This window comes from Bicyclus anynana, chromosome 2 (genome assembly GCF_947172395.1).
Source record: "Bicyclus anynana chromosome 2, ilBicAnyn1.1, whole genome shotgun sequence".
NCBI lineage: Eukaryota > Metazoa > Arthropoda > Insecta > Lepidoptera > Nymphalidae > Bicyclus > Bicyclus anynana.
This window is the reverse complement of record NC_069084.1, coordinates 18,506,539-18,529,208: the sequence shown is the minus strand read 5'-3', so window position 1 is coordinate 18,529,208 and position 22,670 is coordinate 18,506,539. Positions and strand designations below refer to the sequence as shown.

At 37.2% G+C, this 22,670-nt stretch overlaps 1 protein-coding gene across 7 annotated transcripts in view; it reads right to left on the bottom strand.

Moving 5' to 3' along the window:
• LOC112056215 (rhophilin-2-B) overlaps positions 1-22,670 on the bottom strand; it is a 92,794-nt gene that overhangs the window by 20,028 nt on the left and 50,096 nt on the right. The window lies entirely within an intron of this gene.

Here is a 22,670-nt window from a genome sequence, read left to right as displayed (position 1 = left end):
CTAGCCGCGGTAAACTGCTTTTGTTGGGTCTAGGATTTTTGGATTCGCAGGTTTTTTGCAAAAATAAATCAACTATATACCAAACTCATAGAGCGGGTGCTATAATGAGTGGATCGGTATAGCGCGCGGAGTGAAAGCCGCGTGTATGTAACGCATCAACGCTGTGCGCATACTTCACTGTCACTTGATGATATATGCCGATACATTGGACAAGGGTGGCCAGCCGTGCCTGGCATGTTCAATTAATAAACTACTTTGGGGTTTTTAGTATAGTATACTATCACTAGATTACTTCAGTGGTTTTTTTCATAAGAAGTAAGCTCGCGCTTGACCACGATCTCACCTAGTAAGTAAGTCTAGATGTGGCCTAAGGTGGAACGCGCTTGCCTAAAAGATGCCTATTCACTCTCATCTTAAAGATGCCCAGGTTTTAAGAATTAGGAAATACTGACTTCAGGAGAGAGTTCCATAAGAAACGAAGAAGTAAATCGCTTCGTGCGAGTTCTAGGAATGGCAATGACGTAGGAATGGAAACCTACCCGGTGTCTTGCAGTGCGATGGTAAAAAGTTGACGGTGGTACAAGCTCAAATAGCTCCTGTGATTATATTTTGTGAAAAACCGAGAGACTAGCAACCTACAGAACTACCTACTTAACAGGAACAGCTTGGCTACTGATCAGGTTCGAGTATACCCTTCAGTGAAGTCGTAGAGGTAATATGTAGAGAATCCGCATTTTGAACATTCGAGTTCATTATATTCAGAGAGGGTTATCGGGGCACGTAACAAGTGCATTTAAATAAGCTGGTTCAAGAGCGCATTCGTCATCAATATTGATATTTTTGGATAATCTTATCTATATAATGCTATAGTAATAAAGACTTTCAAGAGGCTTCTCAAAAAGAGATCGACCATTGATGATTAATTTATCGGTGAGATGTTATCAGTTATTTTAAATAGATAATCTATTGGGGGGTTATCTACGAGTACCTATAGTCTGGTAAATTCGTTGATGACACTCCCATCAGTGAATGAGTGAGGTGCACCAATCGTCGGGTTTTCATTCATCGCTACACGCCGCGCGGCCCATCGGGAGTGTTACGAACGATGTTGCCAAGCTATAGAACCTGGTATCTAGTACCTGGTGGTAGGTCAGAGCTCCAAATCATCTCTTTTACGAGAATAAAGGCTTGACCCTGTAGTGGGTCTTTGAAAAATAAACTGACGATAAGGCACTTTTAAAAAGGGAATTTTATCAATTTCACTCTACTTACTACCAGTTCCGAAGGGAGAATTTGTTAATTACACAAATTACAGTGTATTTTAATACATACATCGTGACTAACCTATTATTTTCTGTGTCATATAGGTAATATATTGTGTATTCTGAAGCCCAAGTGAATAAATCAAACCAGTGTTGCACGAAACGTATTATAATGTAGCACACACATTATAGCACTTGGGCAATGAGGCATATTTAATTTGAGTCGTTACGACATATTATATTATATGTAATTGTCCTGACGACAGTCTGAACACGTATCGTTGTGATATGTGACCGTGGCGCGTGCAGTTTGGGAGATATGTTGACTAATATTGACATACAGATAAACATAAACAATTCAATTGACATTGAATACAGTAATACAAGTTTTTAAACCCCCACGCAATAAGAGGGATATTCTGTCTCTCTGTGGCACCATAGCTCCCGACCGGATGAAGCGATTTCAGTTTACTTTTTTTTCTATTAAAGGTGATTATGTGCAAGCGTTCTTAGACATGTTTGATCAAAATAGGTTGAGTCGTTTAAAAGTTGTAGGCTGTGAAAGTGGGGAAGAATAGCCGAATGTCTGCAAATATACTCGAGTGTGGTCTCGAATGAAAGCGCACTGAAAGAGAATATTGATGTTTTGATCAAGAGTGTAATTAATAATTATATGACATTTTCAAAATTTTCAATTTTATATTATAGCTAGATAAAATGACTGAAATCAAATGTTATGTTAAAAATTAGGAAATTTTTAATCTTTGAATATTGTGTCGTATATTAGACATCAACGATCTACGTATTTGTTATTTTTAACCGACTTCAGGAAAAGGAGGAGGTACTTGCTTTTTTTTAATAAAAACAAAGTTCAAGTTGTTGTTGTTGATTTTTTGTTTTTGTAATTGTAAATAGTTAATTAATCTGTTTTTGTTTTAAAAATAACAATGATGATAAATTGAATTACCGTCAGTAAGTACCTATTTAAGACATGAAAACAACAGGTGGATGAATGTTAATACAATACATTTTATTGTGCAATTGTAGAAATGAAATTTCTTAGTATGTGGTCATTAATAAAATTCCCAAGAACGACAAAAAGATGATCAAATAGCTGGTTATTCAAAAGATAAACATAAAATAAATAAATGAAAAAATATATATTCTTTTTTCAAAAATGGTTACAGAACTAAGTAGTCGATTGCCTGTGGTCTCCACACTGCGTGACTTGTATCGTGGGTGTTTTTTTTGAGAAACAGCTCAATATCGCAGATGACTGGTAGATTTTCTTAATTTGTCCAGCTCTGGCTGGTGGGAGGCGTCAGCCGTAGCTAGTTACTACCCTACCAGCAAAGACGTACCGCCAAGTGATTTAGCCTTCCGTTACGATGTGGTATAGAGACCGAAAGGGGTGTGGATTTTCATCCCCCTAACAAGCCCGCTTCCATTTTAGATTACATCATCAGTTACCATCAGGTGTGATTGTAGTCAAGGGTTAATTAAAAAAAAAAAAAAGAAAACTTGTGACTGCGCATAACCCTACGTTTAATTCAAATACGATACACTTTGCATACATATGCTTGATGTCTGAATGCAATAAATGCGATGATACTCGTCGAATTTTTGGAGCGTGTCGGCGACTTTTTACCGACGTTTTGTCGGTGTATATTTAAATGCGTCGATACGTCTGATTGATGTTTGCAGTTTCAGTCGATAATTTATTATAATTTGTGATTTCTTTTCGATAGCTGTGATATTTATTGACTTATCATCATCATTGGTAGCCTATTTTTTGTGAGCTCATCTCTCCTAGAAGAGACGGGCATTCGGAGCTCAAACAAACCACTTGTGACGTGTCAGCGACAGCGATTGTACCATTATTTTGTGGTAGAGGAAACAGCTCGAGCAGGATGCAGGACTTGTGACCATTGGCGTATCTAGGATTATTTCCTGGGGTGGGCCTGGGGTGGGCGTACATATGACTAAACAGAACCGACACTCAATATTAAAATTTCGTTAGCAATATTTGTGGACGCAGACCTCTGTAACGGCTCGACTTATTTATTAATTTTTCTTTGTATCTATGGTAGGTATCAGAAAAGATCTTCATATTTTTTCAAAATCTTTACTTATATGCTTTACTTTATTATAAGTTGTAATTGTTGTTATTTTATATTTTAAATGATATTTTGTGTAAAATTATTAGTATTTCGGCGTCCATCATGGAATTTCAAATTGGTAGCCCAGTATCCTAGGGTGGGCACTGGACTATTCTAGGGTGGGCCCGGCCCACCCGGCCAACCCGGCCCTAGGTATGTCAGATTTTCGAGGGAACAGCAAAAAATCCGTTTTACTTTGTATTATTCAAAGTTGATATTAAAGTCAATGTTGTAATTTTTGGGGTCAAACCACTTTCGCGACAGCTAACGACCTTAAATATACATAAAGCAACACTTTATTAATAATTATTTATGAGAGCCTATTCCATTGATGCAAGCAAATGACCTGCATTGCACAATATCACATAATATATAACACATTTAGAACCAGAGACATGATTTTAACGTGAAAATTGCCTCTACCAACCAGTTTGCAACGAAAATGGCCGTTAAGGCTGTTTAAAAGTATTAATTGAGGTCTGAGGCCTAATTATTGCGTAATAACGACCTTATTTATATGTTTATTAACTTTTAGAATATTTTACAAGTTTTTATTTACTTCTTCTATTAGTATGTGTGCGTCAAATGCATGATTATCGGCCTACTACAGGGATAGTCGTCTTTGATTTTATTATTATAGAAGACCTATAGAAAGTCCCTAAACCGCATTAAATGCTCATAAAGTAATATTATAAAGTGGTAAAGATTGTGGTGTTGAAGGAGGGTAATTTATGAAAATTCTTTTGCTTGCCACACACGCAAGCTTTTGGGAAAGGCTTATTATAGTGTTAATGATTATATTAATGATAAAAAAGCTTGTCGTTAAACTGTAATATACGACTGTGTGCTTAGTTTTAAAAAGTTTGTAAAATGGTGGTAAACAAAAAAATAAACGTTGGCTGAGTTTGTTCTGGGTTCTTCTCGGACCAATGCGCGTTTGGAACCCTCCTAACTTTAGTTTTAAGTTTTTGACTATTATTACCACCATTAAATTAAATTAAATTATGACATAATCTTGACCTTTCAAAAGTGCTTGTAAACTAAGCCTAATTGAAATAAATGAATTTTGACTTTTTGACTAAAAAGTCACGTTATTTGTGAATGTCATAGGCTTTATTTTATCCCCGTATTCTCACGGGAACAAGCAAAGCAAAAATTTGTGAAATGTAATCCACAATGTCACATGATTCCCGGAAAATAGCAATAAACTGCCTATACCCTACTGCCTAGAGTTTCAGTTTCAGAATAAAATGACTACAGTCAAAAAAGCAATCCCTTTGCCCTGGTCACTGTCATATTTATTTAAGCAAGTATTTTCGTTTAATCTGTGATAAATCTTGACCCTTCATTTGTGTTGCCCCCCCAACTAGTTTTGATACAGGACCCTCCAAGGTACGCTACGTCGCTGCAAGGGAACGAGAACTACCCGGGTGAAACGTCGGCTAGTAAAGCAATAAGAAGACCATTTCGATGAAGCAGTAACAAAGTGTTATGCAAGCCTCCAATAAGCTCCTACGGTTAGTATTCAGTCAGTTATAGCGTTTTCTAAGTGAAAAGCCATGGCATGCAGTCATTAACATGGCATCGACGGACCGCACTCGTGGAATGTGTAATTTGTGAGTTTCGCGGACACTTGCGGATTACCTATTTGCTAGTTTGTTGCTTCATTGGTTCTGTGGTTAACCTGTCTGGAATCATGAAGTGTTGGGTTTGAGTTCTAGGTCGGCTTACGAAAGATTGGTTCTTCTGTTTTGCAAGAAATTCTCTGTAGCAGTTCGCAGAAGGTTTAAAGTCGAATGCATTATCCGTACCCTGGAGATAAGCTTTAAGTTTAACAGTGGAATTCATAAACGATGTAGGGGCACCCCTAGAGGATCATTCAGCCGCTGAGTGTCGAATGTAACCTCTATTTATTTGAGATTTTGACAGTCACCGGGTGAATAATCTGGGTGCCCCTACAACGTCTATGAATTACACTGTAAGTCATTGGTCGCGGTCAACATCTTATACCTAGAGTACGTTAAGTAGAGAAATCATTTTCACTAAGCCAGTCAACTTCCATTGTAGCTGAATGGTAGGACTTGACTGTCCTCTCAAATTTATAAATCAAATTAACCCGATTTTAGAATCGAAAGTAGGTCGCGAAACAAAGTTATTTACGTTTTTTCATTCATCTTTTAAGTATAATATTGTGACCTAACATATAAACTAAGTAAAAATGGCTATACGGTTAGTTTGTACGCCGTAAAAGTAGTTGCAAGAGGATTACTAGCTAAATCTCTCTATAACTTGTATAAAAATCGTGGCCTTTCTAGAACTGTAGCAAGTTACTATACAAGAACGGGTATCCTAGGCTTCTCTATTAAGATCCTACCAAATCTAGCAGGAAGTACAACACGAACGGAGAAAGGGTGAGAAAGGGTGACACACGTCCAGGGCTCTTCTTGAAGTTTCTCTAGTGAATACATAGAACGCTAATAATTCGTCTCTCTTAAGTTAGGATAGTTTTTGGAAAGATAAATATAATTAAAATATGCAATAGTTACAGAAATATCCATTAGATATTTATAATATTCATAATCTCAAACAAATTGACTTGATACTATTTGATTGCATCAGATTATACGAGCGAGGCGAGCGGTTTCCTCGTGTTATTGTATAATGACAATTATATTCGATCAGAATGTGACATAACTTCCAGGTTTTCGTTGTGAAAGAGTGAAGTGGGGCAGGCTGGGCCGACGAGGTAATTTTCCACCTGTTACCCTCGGTGCAGTGCCGGGTTAGGCAAGCGGGGACAGACACCAGATGAGTTTGCCTATAGGACTTAAGTAATGTCTTTTAAGACATTTATTAAGAGCGCGCAGCACGTCGGTGCGATATGGATAAAATTCGAAGCGCAAGCGAGACGCCGAATTATGACTTTCACGTGAGTGAAAAGCACGGGGCGTTTGACGCGCGACGCAAATTTTATGACGTGAGCGCCAAAACCATTTTTACCTAATTGCAAATAAATTAAACAACATAACGAAAAACAAAATGGCCATGTTCAAAATATATACCTAATTTTCTATACAAAACATAAATTTAAGAAAATAAGTTTGCTTTTCCTAATATTGAAAGCAAAATGTGAGCAAAACATGTATTTTTCAAAAAAATAAGCTATCGAGAAAAGTTTTACAAATTGTGTATTTTGTATAGTCATAACGAAGCTAACACTTTGAAATATCATTTAACCAAATATCAGGCTCCTAAATTTTCCAGAATCTGAGATCCAGAACCATTTGTAACCACCAAATTACATATTGCACACTCTTAAGTCGAGATTACTAAACAATTTATGAATTTCTTAATTATAAAGATGTTTGAAGATCTTTGGATCAGCTTCATACAGGAAGTAAAAGTAAGAGAAATTGTAATCGATTAAAAAAAATGTTTTTTTTAAATACCAATTGTTTAGTTTTTCGACTACTTTTCTCAGCGGATTCTGCCTTCCGAACCGGTCACTAGTCTCTACAAATGCACAGACCTGACGTTTCAAAAGTGCTTATAAACTAAGGCTACTTAAAATGAATTAATTTAGAATTTGAATTTGGACCTATTGCGCAAGGCCTGTTGCAAGGCCTGACGATTGATTTGTTGGTCCAGTAGTCTATTTTGGTAATGGGGGTGCTTTTTCAGAGACCAGTCTTCCTAAGGGATATTTTGGTGGGTTTTAGGACCCAATGTGTGCCACGGATGCATCTGTGCTTGTCAAGCCTATGTGACTTCTGATAATGAGGTTCGAGCTTTATCGGGTTGAGTAATATTTAGTTTTTCTTCCTTTCGAAACTCTCAGTAGCACCCCAGTGACTCCTCTACCTCGCAGACCACGTTAAGCCGTCGGCATCGGCTCAGACAGAGTTAACCATTCAGTCAACAGTACTTCTCAATAAAAAGGTTCCCATCAAGATCCCTTTCAATGCATACTGAATGACGTAGTACGTACCTACCTACGAGTAGGTATATCATTGTGACATACGTTCAAATTCATAGCACGCACAAAATGCGTGTTTGTTTTTTTTATTTCAAAAAGGTTCCTTTCTTCCTGTCGCGGCATTGATCTAACGATTTAGATGTGATTCACATTGATGTATAAGCTTTTTTGCGCACGCTTTTTTGGGGATTTTATATTTTCTAAATTGAAGCAGCCGTGATAGCCCAGTGGGTATGATCTCTGCCATCGATTCAGAGGGTGTAGGCTAAAAACCGGTCCAACGTCCAATTTAATTCAGTTAAAAAAATATTGTACACCTAACATCACGTGTGTCAATCCTAAGGAAAAAAATCGTGAGGAAACCCGCATACCTAAGAATTTTCTCAATTCTCTACGTGTGTGAAGTCTGCCAATCCGCATCCGCCAGCGTTGTGAGGAGACTCATTCTCAACAGATAACGATGAAACTGACGAAGTGACACTCTGGTCTGGTGGTATTGGCCATAGCTGGTGGTATTGGCCATAACTGGTGGTTTTCATTTCGTGGATAGCTAGTAGCCACCCTACCGGAAAACCCACCCAACGATTTAGCGCTGGTATTAAGCCGTGTAGAACCGGAACCGTCATATAAACTAACCATTGGACCAACAGTTTTTAATTATAACACTCCTCAACTATAATTTGATTTGTACCCGAGACCTCACAATTCGAACCAGTGGCGTATTGTGCCTAGGAATATAAATTAGTTGTGGGGCCCAATAGGTTCAAATGAAGAGTAAAGATTTCACACAGAAACAAAAATGCTGGCTTAAAATAAATATGACAGTAACTTAACGTTTGTAAGATGTGTAAAACTCGGAAAAAATTATTGCTTTTTTGTCATTTTGTTCTGAAGTGTAACTTTTTAAGCAGTTATTGTTTTTTTTTCTTAGAATCATCAGATTAAGGGAGATCGTAGATTATATTTTACAAATTTTTGCTTTCACATGTAAGGGGCCTCTGTAGTCCGGGGGCCACGTATCTATATATTATATTATAATCTATACTAATATTATAAAGCTGAAGAAATTGTTTGTTTGATTGAACGCGCTAATCTCAGGAACTACTTGTCCGATTTGAAAAATTCTTTCAGTGTTCGATAGCCCATTTATCGAGGAAGGCTATAGGCTATATATTATCTCGGTATTCCTACGATAACGGGAACCACGCGGGTGAAACCGCGCAGCGTCAGCTAGTCATTGATACGGCTGATACGGCGGTAGCTACGCTCCTGATTCGAACCCTTCCAAGCCACAAGACTAGATAACGTACAAAGTATGTAATAATGGGTAATAATGCCCGCAATACAATAATCGTCGCACCGCGCAGCATCCAATGAAATAGTCTCGGTCATGCCGCCGGCCATTTGTCATGCCGTCAGATGACGGGTTGGGAAACGTGCGACAAGCGTAATCCGTGGATTTACTCGTTTCACAACTAAATCGTAGCAACAATGTTGTGGATGAGTTGGTGACACGCGAAGACATACCACACTGAGAAAAAAATCCTGGTGCACCATACTTACAATACGTAGCAAACCAGACACTATTACGCTTATAGCTGGCACTATGGTGTACACATTCTCCATATGTAACATGGTGTTGCTTCTAAACGGTACAGTAAGCTGCGTCATTACTAAGTATACGGCATCTATTGTACGTATCCTGCACCTGTAGTAAAAAGTGATGCGCTAGCTCCTTACGTAAGTAGCTCATTTAAGTAGCTTATTTTTTTCATTACATCTGCGCAATTATCATTTTTAAAAAGCTTCCAAAAGGAACTCTGAATTGTGTTAAGTTTTCATTTTGAAAACTTTTTCGGAGCGCTTCGTTTCAATAAGTATAGGGCTACAAGGATCGATTCAGGGCTTAATTTAGAGTTTTATATTTTCTGATTTGGCTCAAGTCTGGTGTGGTGGTTGGTATCACCGTTCCGGCAAAGTCGTATCTCCCTACCTACCTAGGCTAGCGGTTTACAAGACGGTGGTCCTGGATTCGATACCTAGCTGGGCCGATTAAGGTTATCTTAATTGGTCCAGGTCTGGCTGGTGGGAATCTTTGGCCGTGGCTAGTTACCAACCCACCGACAAAGACGCACCGCCAAGCGATTTAGCGTACGATGTCGTGTAGAAACCAAAAGGGGTATGGATTTTTATCCTAACAAGTTAGCCCGCTTCCATCTTAGATTGCATCATCACTTCACAGGTGAGATTGTAATCAAGGGCTAACTTGTAAATAATAAAAAAAAAGTCATTTATAAATTAAGTGCGGAATTTTATGCCGACAAAAGAAAAGCTCTTTTGTCCACTTTTATTACCTTAAACACAATGAGCGTAAAGTTGTGTTGCCGAAAGCATACGTCCATAAATGACGAGCACAATAAAACTATAAATTACATAACGGTGTCGGCAATAAACAATCATTGTGCCATTACCGCGCGGCTAATTGCCGGGATCGAACCCGCTACCGGTCAACGTAACGGGACATCGACTGAGAGCGTATACAAGTTACATTATGTTATGTATGCCTGCTGGAGTACTCACTACAACTTGAGTTTCCGTCTCACTATGGTATACAAGAAATGTTTTTTTAGCGTGAAATATCATCAGGGATCAGGGATCCTTAAAACAATTTTTACTGCTTAGTAATTACTAACAAGTTAATTTTTCGTTAGTAGCTTAATTTCAATGAGATGATTAACTTTTTTATTTACGAAAATTATTGATTCTGGTAGCTAACTGAGTTACCAGGAAATTAAAATTTCTTATCATCGGTAGGGTAGGGGTAGGGTAGTGGTAGGGAGGGGTAGGGTAGTGGTAGGGTAGAGGTATAATGAAGAAGCACATAAGTCAAAGCGAAACTTGACCGGGTCCGCTAGTTACTAAATAATGACACACACAGCCGAACATAATATATCCTGCTTTTTGGAAGTCGGTTAAAAAGGCGTAACCACTTACCATCAATTGGCTTAGCCGCCAATCGTCAGTATAATAAACAGTTGTCCAACAAAGCGTTACATCACTTGTTTGCAATAGCTAGTCTGTTTATACACGTAAACAATTTGCCAAAAACAATAGACCTGAATTTGCAACACTGGACGGAGACCGGAGTGCGCAATACAAAACAATGAGGGTTCCGTATTACTTTGGTTTTGTTCGCTTTCGACATAGAACTAACAAGGGTCCGATTAACTACCAATCTAGGTATTGAACCATGCTCCGTTAAAACCATTCACACTCTGGATTTTACATTGAAACTAAAGATCGGATCGTGCCGCGTTGCAAGAACCAGTTAATGACTAAGGACCCCGTATGAGTTTGATACTAATCGGGCATAATAAAATGATTATGATTAACAATCAAGATAGTTTAAATTCTAAGTTCCGACTACCTGTAAAATGGCTCCACTTTCAACTTAGCGAGCATCCATTCCTTTCTACGTTTATGATAAACTACCGATCCTAAAAGTTTATTTTTTCCTAAAATCATGTTAAAGCCGTTTTCAATGACCTACCCAGTTACGGATAGATAGCTATTCTCGATTATCAGTAACAGTCAAACTATCTTTACATAGCGGACGTCGCGCGGTTTCACCTGCGTGGTTCTCGTTTCCGTAGGAATACGGGGATAATATATAGTCTATAGCCTTCCTCGATAAATTGGCTATCTAACAAAAACAAAGAATTTTCAAATCAAACCAGTAGTTCCTGAGATTAGCGCGTTCAATCAATCAAACAAACAAACTCTTCAGCTTTATAATATTAGTATAGATAGTCAAACTATTGAAAAGCAGATAAGAACAGAAAGATAGATATTCTTAACTTTAGTAAACGATATGGCGGATAGATAGGTTATTGAAAACGGCCGTAAGTCTAGCGCGACTGAGATCTTGGTCCGGATGACGTTTGTCACATAAAATCTCAATTTCGTATATATCTCAACTAACATACTTATGTCAAAATTAGTGAATTAGTCTGCAGATGATTTTAGAGATAATAGAAACTTTGATTTGCTATAATCATTGTTTATTACGTATGGACTTTTCTTCGCGAAAACCATGTCCATGTGGCAACGACGCAAAATTCGATTAATTAAATACCCTCATCGTAAGTTTCAAAACATGAACCTTGGAAGACTCCAAGTCTGCTACGTCTTTGTTGGTAAGGCTGTAACTAGTCATGACCGAAAGCTACCACCAAAACAGACTACACCAGTTTAGAAAATATAAAACCTTAAATAGACACGCTGTGAACCAAGCCTAATTGCACTAACTAACTACACCAAACTATGCCTTCTGTTCACAGTTGACTGTTTTTTGTCAATCATGAAATTGTCTTTGCAGCCGGCCTTGTGTGGCAAACTCAAACAAAACAGAAACTGTTGAATAACTCAGACGATATTTAGTATTGCAGCATGTCGAGAATTGGAACAATGTTGTAGAAAAAGCAGCGCTAAGATACTGGTCGGGCTTAGAAATAGATGGAAACAGTTTGGGTCAGGGATCGGAAACCTTTTTGTACCTTAATATGACTATGACGAAACGAAGAAGGTAATACGAATATGCGAGTATTTAAAAGAGAGACTTGCTCAGGAGGGGTCTCCTAAGCCTACAATCTGAGATTGCATCGTTACTTACCATCAAGTTAGATACACGTTATAGGACAACTTGTACCCTCATTGTTTAGCAGGCACCGTATAAGTTTGCTCCGTGACAGACAGGTAATACGCACTGCAAAGTTTTAGAAGATAAATTGAAATTCTTTATTTTATTTATATGTATATTTAAAACTTTATTGCTTTAGAAATACAAGTAAGAGCACTTCATAAGGGGCATAAGAGTGTAGTCAGAGTTAGAGCCAAGCATCAGATTAAAAACATACATGCACAACATGCGTATGAAGTAACATCTCCTTTTAGGAACAGATTTACACTTATTTATTTAGGTAAAAAGAAAATAGGTTATAGGTTTGCGACCCCTGCTCTATAGACAATAATTAAAGCCAAAGCGACATATAAGGAAAGATCACATTGTTGCCAGTAATAATTGAATTTATCTACTTAGGCATGGCATTCGGAGAATTAAACTCCCTATACATTATGGTCTATGCAAAGAAGGTATTTAGAGTAAAAAATATTCAAGAACTTCAACCGTATAAGGATATTGGTGTAACAAAAAACAAATATTACCAGTGTGTAGTTTAATTGTACTGTGTAATAGGATTTTATTTTAACAACTAATTTCTGACTGCGGTCTCTCTTGATGTGATATTGCTAGCTTATTCGGTTCTAATTTTGGTCTTCGGCTAACAAAGAAAACCAATTTGTTTTTCCGGCAGTCGGTCACCATTTACAAGACGCCGCAAGCGACTGCTATTGAGTGTGGGCCACGAAACTATCGCCCAGTTAAGTTTGGCTTCAAACGTTCAATTTCTGGTGACATCACATCATAAACTTCAAGATATTTGTTTGTATAGTCACAAAATCTAATACCTTGCCTCTTGAAAGTTGCCGCGATAATAGTACGTATTATGAACGTCATACAGGCGACTGTCACCGTACCCATGCTACCTAAAAACACTTTAGGTTTAATTATTAGGAAAACTACCAAGCAAAACAAAATTACCAAAGCTCATCCAGGTTAGTACACGCAGCGTTTACTTTCATCGAATTTTGCGTAATCAATGAATAAAAAACACATTTTGATGGTTTGAAACCAATCGATGTTCGGCTGGTCGGAGGCTTTGGCTATGGCTAGTTACCTACCGACAAAGACGTACCGCCAAGCGATTTAGCGGTACGATGTCGTGTAGAAACCGAAAGGGGTGTATATTTTCATCCTCCTCTTAACAAGTCAGCCTGCTTCCATCTTAGATTGCATCGTCACTTACCATCAGGTGAGATTGTAATCAAGGGCTAACTTGTAAAGAATAGGAAAAAAAACAATCGATGTTGTAACTTTAAGTTCATGACGCTGACGCTTGCAGTAAGCTTAGTTTGAGCGTCAGGGCTCGTGGCAAACGGGTTGAATAAAAAAACCCCTTAAAACAAATTCAAATATGGCGTACATACGTTAGAAAGTGCGGATGGCCCATGGGCATTTCTCCGCAACTTTCGCTGTAAATAATTACTTGTTCAATTACTGCACCGACTTATCGTACGAGTACTTACATACAGACGGACAGCTAGTTCATTAACTATGTGTAACAAAACAACACGACTGGACTTTATAGATGTGTTCCGTATAAATTAAAAAATATATAATAGAATATCGGAAGGTAGGTTCTGCTAAGAAGAGTCGCCAAGAAACTCGACAGTTGTTTTTTTTTTTTAAATCATACAATCTATACCTACTTATAATAAATCTGTGGAGAGGTCAATTCTGTACATGAAATAGATTTCCAAAATAACTATCAGGGGGTGATTAGTGATTGATACTGATGCCAAAAATGCAATCAGTAAAATTTTTGTCTGTCTGTCTGACCGTATGAATGTTCGTTATAGAAACAAAAGCTACTCGACGAACAAAAAGAGAATACTCGACGGATTTAACGAAACAAAATGTTGCGAAACGAAACGAAATGTTGCGAAAACAAAAGAAGTTACCCCATTTTTTCAGCGATACTACTGTAAGCGCTGGATTAAAGAGGTCTAAAGGCGGACGAAGTCGCGGGCGTCCGCTAGTATTATAATGATTTACAATTGTTAACATCATTAAAATTTAGTTTAGATTTACTTCCTGTGTGTAGGTAGAAAAGAAGCTGGTCCAATGGCCTCCAAACATCTTTATTATTAGGGAACTCATCGATTGTTTTTCGTGATATTTAATTTCTTAAAATGCACATAATTGAAAATTCCCATTACCGGATTCGAACCTAGGCCCTATACGAACTGAAAGTATCAAAAGTACAGTACGAGTACTTTAGTATAATAACGTTATTTAGCATTCTGCGAAGGATCTCTGCTAACTGGTCACTAAGGTTTTGCCTATTTTGTACTCATTTAGCTTTCGCTGCGGACGCGACTTGATTTTTATCGACGTAATAGGAAAACGTGTTTCATTTGCTCTCCAGTGATGTATTGATACAAATTAATTAGCTCTTCTACCATTAAGGTCGCTGCCTACATAACGTGTTTTAGAAAGAAATAAAGAGAAGATTATTAAATATAGAGGTAATATACATAATATAAGAGCCATGATAGCTCAATGGATATGACTTCTGCCTCCGATTCCGGAGGGCATGCACCTCCAACTTTTCAGTTGTGTGCATTTTAAGAAATTAAATATTACGTGTTTCAAACGGTGAAGGAAAACATCGTGAGAAAACCTGCATACCAGAGAATTTTCTTAATTAGAGTGTGTGAAGTCTGCCAAACCTCATTTGGCTAGCGTGGTGGACTATTGGCCTAACCCCTCTGATTCTGAGAGGAGACTGGAGCTCAGCAGTGATACGTCACGGGTGAATGGACGCCAGCCACTTCGTACGCGTGAAGTTATCAAATATACCGCGTGATCCATGGATTTTCCTAGAAAAAAGGAGCCTTTATGTTGCTAAAAATGTCCTCTATCGTCAAGTGGGCCCAGCCGAAAGATTAGCTCGGACAAACAGACAGACAGACAGATAGGCAAAAGTTAAAAAAAGCGTGTTTGTGTTTTGGTATTGCATAAATAACTACCTCAGCACTTGTGAAAACAGTTACTTCAATTTTATTTAAATGTATTGATCAACACTTTACTATTCCCCATTAAATTACATTTGCACTCAAATACAATATAAAGATGGTTTCAAACGATACCTTGCAATTATTGATTCTAGTTAAGCGGTGCGCCGCTCAGCCACGCAATAGAAATCAATTGCATAACCAAAGTAGGCAATAACAATTATATCTTTAACTGTGAGCGCCGACATTGAGGTTTGAAACTTGCTTGTAGCGGTAATCAATCGGTAGGTACAAATATTACTTTGGTTAACAACATAATAGGTAATATTTAACTTTTAACTGGCTGATGTATACTCAGCCTTCCAACTGGTAGTAAAGTCACTATCAACGGGCCAATTAGAAGTGTCAAAAATGCTTCTAAACAAATCTTGAAGTAAACAAATTGAATTTATAAGATTTGTAGCTTCTTAAATATTTTTTTACCAAAGAAATAATTAAGGTCTAAGTTTACCGTCTTTGTGTCTGTTTATGGCAACTTAGTTCCCAGTTAGTTAGTAGTTTTGATGTGTTCCTTGCTGTTCTTATCTATCTATTATAGAGCTGAAGAGTTTGTTTAATTGAACGCGCTAATCTCAGGAACTACTGGTCCGATTTGAAAAAATCTTTCAGTTTATATTATCCCCATAATCCTACAGGAACGGGAACCACACGGGTGAAACCGCGCGGCGTCAGCTAGTTTACGATAAAGATCGGATAAGTTGACTCAACGATATCAATATTTTTCCAAAATGATGAAAGAAATACTTGACACAATGCAGTAGGTACACTACTCAATATGTACATACAATTATCTCTTATATTATTACTTTAAAAAGCTGTTTTTAAAGCTTCAAAACCAAATTGGTTCATAAATTTTGGAGTTATCGTAAAAATACGATCAACAATTGAAACTGTCAAGCCCAGTGTAAATATTTACATTCCAACCGATTCCAATTCCACCATAACTGTTTCCTTCTTAAAGTTATGGATATGCGACGCGCAAGTATTAACAATAAAACTCTTTAACACAAACCATAAAAGGTTACGATATTATGATAAAAGCGAAAATATTGTCAAATCACGCGAGCGTCTCAGTTTCATCACTTTCACATCTCAAATGATCGGAGAGATCTTTTGTAATCGGATTTCTTACTTACTCAGTAATGTTAGTTATGAAATAGCTTTTATGATGTTTTACACTCATCAATATATCGTTAAACTTAAACTGCAGTTTAGTGTTGAAGCTAACTTAGTAAAGAACGGAGTAACTACTGATATTTTATATTGAAAACCATAAGGTTTATGGTATGTCTAAATATGGTCAAAATTAATGAAAAACGATCTGTCACTATCGTATTTGATATTTTGCTAAAATTAACATTTAAATAAATCAGTTTAAAAAGCAACCGACTTCTTAAAAGTTAAAACACAAAGATTTTAGAGATTCAGAAAAAATTAAAAATAATATCGTATCTATGTGCTATCTAATTGATGTAGTTGGTGGCGGATCAAACAACATTAAGAATTTCAAAACCGGTTATCTATACTAATATTATATTATTATTATATATATATATATTATATTATTATATAATATTATTATTATATTATAGGGCTAATAATATAAAGAGGTAAAGTTTGTAAGTTTGTCACATTTTTTAAATGGGGTAATCTACGGAACTACTGGTCCGATTTTAAAAATTATTTCACCAATAAAATGCTACATTATCGGGGATTGCTATAGGCTATATTTTATATTGGTATCATATATATTAGCCGAGTTATCACAGTTTTTGTCATACAGGTCGGACTGAAAATCCTCTTAAACAGACTTATTCGCATGCGCTGCCTTAACTATTGTGTATAATTGAAATTAATGTATAGAGACTTTATGTATCTTTAAAAGTTCTAAAAAAAAGTCGGCGACACCATATATCTATCTTCTATATATTAGCAGATATAGTACCTTTTGTGTTTTAAAAATTATTAATTTTATATACTTAGGTTTACGTCATTATTTATACAACTAAACTTTAATCCTTATTAAAATAAATTATTTAATAATCACAAGGATATTATGAAGATAAGATTTGCCCTTTGCAGTATGTTAATTACTTAAATAGTTTCGGAGATAATACAAAATTTCTAAAAGACGCAGAAATTCCGCTATATGCCGGCGCTTTCATTTACGTAGTTCCCGTTCCCGTGTGAATATGGGGATCAAACATAGCCTATGACACTCGCAAATAACGTAGCTTTCTATTGGTAAATTAATTTTCCAAATCGGTCCAGTAGATCCAGAGATTACCTCCTACAACCACACAAACTTTACCTCTTTATATTATTAGCATAGAAGTCTCTATTTCTCTTGGTCATACCACCAGTCTCGAAGGACTGGACCGATTTTGCTAAGGGTAGGAGTAAGATAGAGAAGTTACAGGATAGGGTAGGGTACGGGTAGGGAAGCGTAGGGGTAGTGTAGGGGTAGGGTAGGTTTAGGGCCGGGTTTAGGGTAGGATAGGTAAGTAATAGGGTAGGGGTAGGGTAGGACTAGGTTTGGGGTAGGGTAGGGGTAGGGTGGGGGTAGGGGTAGGGTAGGAGTAGGTTTGGGGTAGGGTGGGGGTAGGGGTAGGGTAGTGTAGGGTAGGGGTAGGGTAGATGTAGGGGTTGGGTAGGGTTGGGGTAGTTGTAGGGTAGGGGTAGTAGTAAAGTTGACATCGAAATTTACGCGGACGAAGTCGCGGGCGTCCGCTAGTTAATTAATAAAGAAGTTGAGATAACCAAAAAAAATATACGCGGCGGATTGAGAACCTCTTCCGTTTTGTGAAGTTGGTTTATTAACTATACCAGATAATATCTTAATGAGATATACAGAATAACCAGATACCGCGAAGGTTGACGGTAAGAGCAGACGATATAGCTTAAGATTCGTCTCTAGGAAACCTACCGTTTCTTAGAGACGAACTCGATAACCTTACCAGGTTACCGAAAAATCATTGCGCAAGAGATGGCGTCTAACCAATCCTATACGCTTGACTTTTACTGATTAGATGAAAAAAATTGACAATAGTTTTCATTTACGTATTAAGTAGACCTCAACTCAGACCCGTCATGTCTCGCAGTTTGCTTAAGCATGAACAATCTCATGATGAAACCCAGTATGGGATAGAAAATAGTCGGGCACCTTCTGCCTATCATCCCCTCAGTTTTAGCAGTGTCTATTTCAGTTTAAAATAATACACATTGTTAAATTCAAAAATAGATCAGAGTTATTGATTGCACACGTCTTCAGAAACCTGGCTATTGTTATAGAAAGTTCCAAATAGGTAGGGTTTATCGGGCTTAAGTTAACAACGTCTAAAAGGCATATTAAGCCGGCCACGCTCTGGTAACCGCGCCGGAATTCGGTCGAGGCTGGAGAAATGTCGACTCCTCTCTCTTTGGGCCCACTAACTGTTGACACTGGCGTGCTTAGAGACTTGTTATCTAATAGCATTCAACCGCATGCTTATGAAAACTATGAATTAGGTATAATACTATTAATTATATTATGCATGGGTGCGTTGATTCATAGGTATAATACTTATGTATTCTGTGCTACTTGAGAAATTCAGAGTTTATTTAATTTTGTTGCTCGAAAATCATAATGTTAAGTGTTATGGTCTGTGAGCTTTATAATTTAAAATATCTATAGTGCTGCATTATACCAAGATATTTTCATCTATTACTTCATTCATCTATTTCTGTGTGCACATACTTAAATTTTAAAGGGGTTTTATTGGGACTTTCAATGGCGCCGCTACTGTTTCTTATATCAATCATTGACGGCTTTGTTGTAAACACTTTCCCATTACCTGATAACAGTTTCCCAAGCTCCAAATTATCATCGAATTCAACCGTAGACGTATAAAAAGATGACCACAACTTTTTCGAAGATTTCTTTGATGACGAAAAAGTTAAATCTTATTAACTCGTCCGCCATGCTCTGGTAAGCGCATTCAGAGAAATGTGAATGAAATCTCTCTTGATTTTTTCAATAAAGATACGCAATAGAATTTGTTGTAAAACGTTGAAACGTTCTACCAGTAAAAAATACTATAAATACCACAGTTACCACTGGCTAACACAATGATACCATTCCATTATAATACTATCATTGAATTTAACCATTACTTCTGAAGGGTACACATTTTTTCTTGTTTCACTGCTAATTCGTACTTTTGCCACAACCGTTCATTGACTGGAATCATAAACACGGGACAAAGCTTTATCAGAAAAGACTGCTAGTGACTTAGCGTTGTATTACCTATGCATTTTGTGGTTCCGTTAAGATGACACGAAGATATGAACGCAACTACCAGTGAATATCTATAAATTATTCAACGCATTACATTAGACCATGGTTCGCTACGTTTTTAATTTTGTCCAACTCGCCATGATCTCCAAGCAGCATATATTGTACATGAGCCCAAGGACTATTACGGCGATATTACTGTTGGTTATTCAACAAGTTAAATGTAATAAAGTAAACAGGTGCGATGACAAAATAATTCCTTACGAAAACGCAATTTTCGATGGTCGAATAAAAGCAACAGTGTAACTGAACCTGATTAAATTGAACTAGTTTATTAACTCGTTACCATTTATAGTTTCCGGCCGTTGGAGCGGCGTTACGAAAAAACACTGTTACTCGAAACGGTTATTTAAGCACTGTGTCGTTCGATTTCACGTAAATATGTGACTTTAGTGTTACAAGAAACTATTTTGCAAGGATTTCAAAAACAGGAAACTCTAATAATATTTCGTGTTCGTTTTGATTAGGTATGTTCTATCGTTGCGACGTATTTCAACGTACGACGTTTATTTCAAGTAGACTGTTTAGAAGCAGTTTTGAAACGTCGAGTTTGTTTAAAGCTGGACATAATTTCTCATATTATGCCAAATAAGAAATAAAATAATAACCCTTTATACTCGAAGGTCTGGGCCCTTGGAATCTGCTATCTTCTAATACCCCATAGTTGCCTACCTACTTATGTAAAGTATGGTAGAAGCCTTGACGAGGAGGAGTTTTGACGGCCTCCGAGGCGCAGTGGTAGGCGCGGTGGATTTACAATACGGAGGTACTGAGTTCGATGCTTGTTTTCTTATTTGGACCACGTGTGGCTGGTGGAACACATCGGCCGTGGTTACCAGCCTACCGACAAAGACGTACCGCCAAGCGATTTAGCGCCATAACTTAGATTGCATCACCACTTGCTATCAGATAAGGTTGGGTCAAGGGCTAACTTGTAAAAAATTAATTAATATAATTAATTTATATAATTATGGTTGATTACAGTGAACTTGGAACATAGAACTGTAGGACATAGGTGCCTACACTCTTAAACAGAATGCCAATATACGAAATTTTCTATTAGGCACTTAATACTTATTTAAAAAGCTAGTACCATCAAGTTTACAGCAAGTTTTAAAAACATAATTTTGTGGTAAAGAATACAATATTTTTTCCGTAAGATCAGATTCATATAAACAAGCATCGACAGACAGACATAAACAGAGACATGCTCATTCGCGTCACGTTACACGAACAATGCAGTAAGTCGATCCGTATCATTTCTACTAACTCGCACTTGGTTATTGGTTATACTCGTAACTTGAAAATATATCTTCAATGTTATTGTTTTCAAGGGATAGATGGTAGAAGATTCTTACAATGCGTATGTTGAAATGGATGAGAGAGGGACAAGAATGGATAAAATAAAGAATGAGTATAATATAGGGGTAGTTTGAAAGCCATACTGACTAAAAGTTGAATATTGAAAGGCTTGGAGTGGACATGCAGTAAGGAGGGAGTCATTTTACTAGAAGAATGTTGCAATTGCATAGGAGAGGAAGGCCAAAGAAGAGATGGTTGGAGTGTGTGAAAGATGATATAAATGTGTAAAAGAAGTAGATGATAGATTTGACGAATAACATAGAAGCGAATAGACTGGATATAGATTGACATATTTTGCCGAATACACTATTTACGAATATGGTGATGATTTACAATCCTTTTTAACCGACTTCAAAAAGGAGGAGGTTCTCAAGTTGGTATATTTATGTTTATATGACACACAGAAATAGCTCAGAAGGTATTAAAGATGATGGAACCTGGCCAATGGCCATCTTCTATAATGCTTTTAGGATTTGAAAGCCTAGCATTTTTTTTAAAGATTCTATATTATGCCAATTCAATTACTTGCCTCCTAAGCTTCAGTTTAATCAAAAGAGTAGTTATATTATGCGGCATGTTTCTAATGTGATTGTCTTGTAAGGCATTAGTTTTGTAACATCGTCACGTCAAAAAAACTTTTTAATTCCAGTTGCATAAAACAGAAACTCAAAGCTGAAGACGTTTATACGCTGTCGCAAGTTTTAGAATTTGTAACTCGCGTTTGATCATTCGCCGATATGATCAAAAAAAGACCTTAAATGGATGTAAATGATTTCAAAACCATTTCGTAAAAACCTTTCAATTCTAACGGAAGCCGCGAAGGCTGTTGCATTTTGACCTTTTTGAGCTTATCGAAGTAAAACGAAATGGGCTCAATTTTATGCAATACTATTTCAAGCAATGTACTTGTAGGTGAGTGAGCGTTATTTATTGAAGCACAAGTTGCCGCTTCACTGCGATTCATCTAATGTTAAGTGACACCATCTGCTATTTGATTATAGTATACAAAGCATCTACTATATTATGTTTACATAGGGAAGGCTCTTCAGCGGCCTATTGTACAACTGTTCATTGCATAGTTGCAAACGTCTGATTGCTATACGCAGTACGTAGCGTAGAGTTAGCGCAGTATTAACATCAAGTAGTAACCCCGACAGTCACACACACATACAGACAGATAGTTTAAGTAGAATAACTACTACTACGAATATATGCCAGAAATTATTTTCATTAAAACAGAAAAGTTTAAAAAGTGTTCCAATATGAATGAAGATTGATATCTTTATCAATCTATTTTAACGGCCCACTTCATTTGCATCTGCTGAAGCCAAGTGTCACGTCGATTCTATTTCTACGATCGCAAACGCTACGAAAACTAGAAAAAAATTATGGGGATGACATTTGCTATCGATTGGTCACGTGATCAAGATCTGTCATTCCCTTACATGTTTCTACTTTTCGAAGCGTTTGCGATCGTAAAAAGAGAATCGACGTGCCAATTGGCCACAGGGGCAGGTCTACTATATGGAGCACCACCAGTCACTATGCACCAGGCTGCCCAAATGCAGATACTCGATGACCGGGACAGGGTCTTAGGCATAGAATTTGCACCGGATTTTTCTTGTAAAACAGAATGTCAGTATTTCATATCCCGGGGACTCGAACACAGGATCTCCTGATCCGAATCCACTCACACACACCCACATTCTACCAACGAGGCAAGTAATCACAATAAAGTCTGGTAATGATTGGGTGCTGCACTCGCTGTTAACCAATACCTAACTGATTACTGGCCGGGCGTGTTATTAACCCAATTCCAGTAC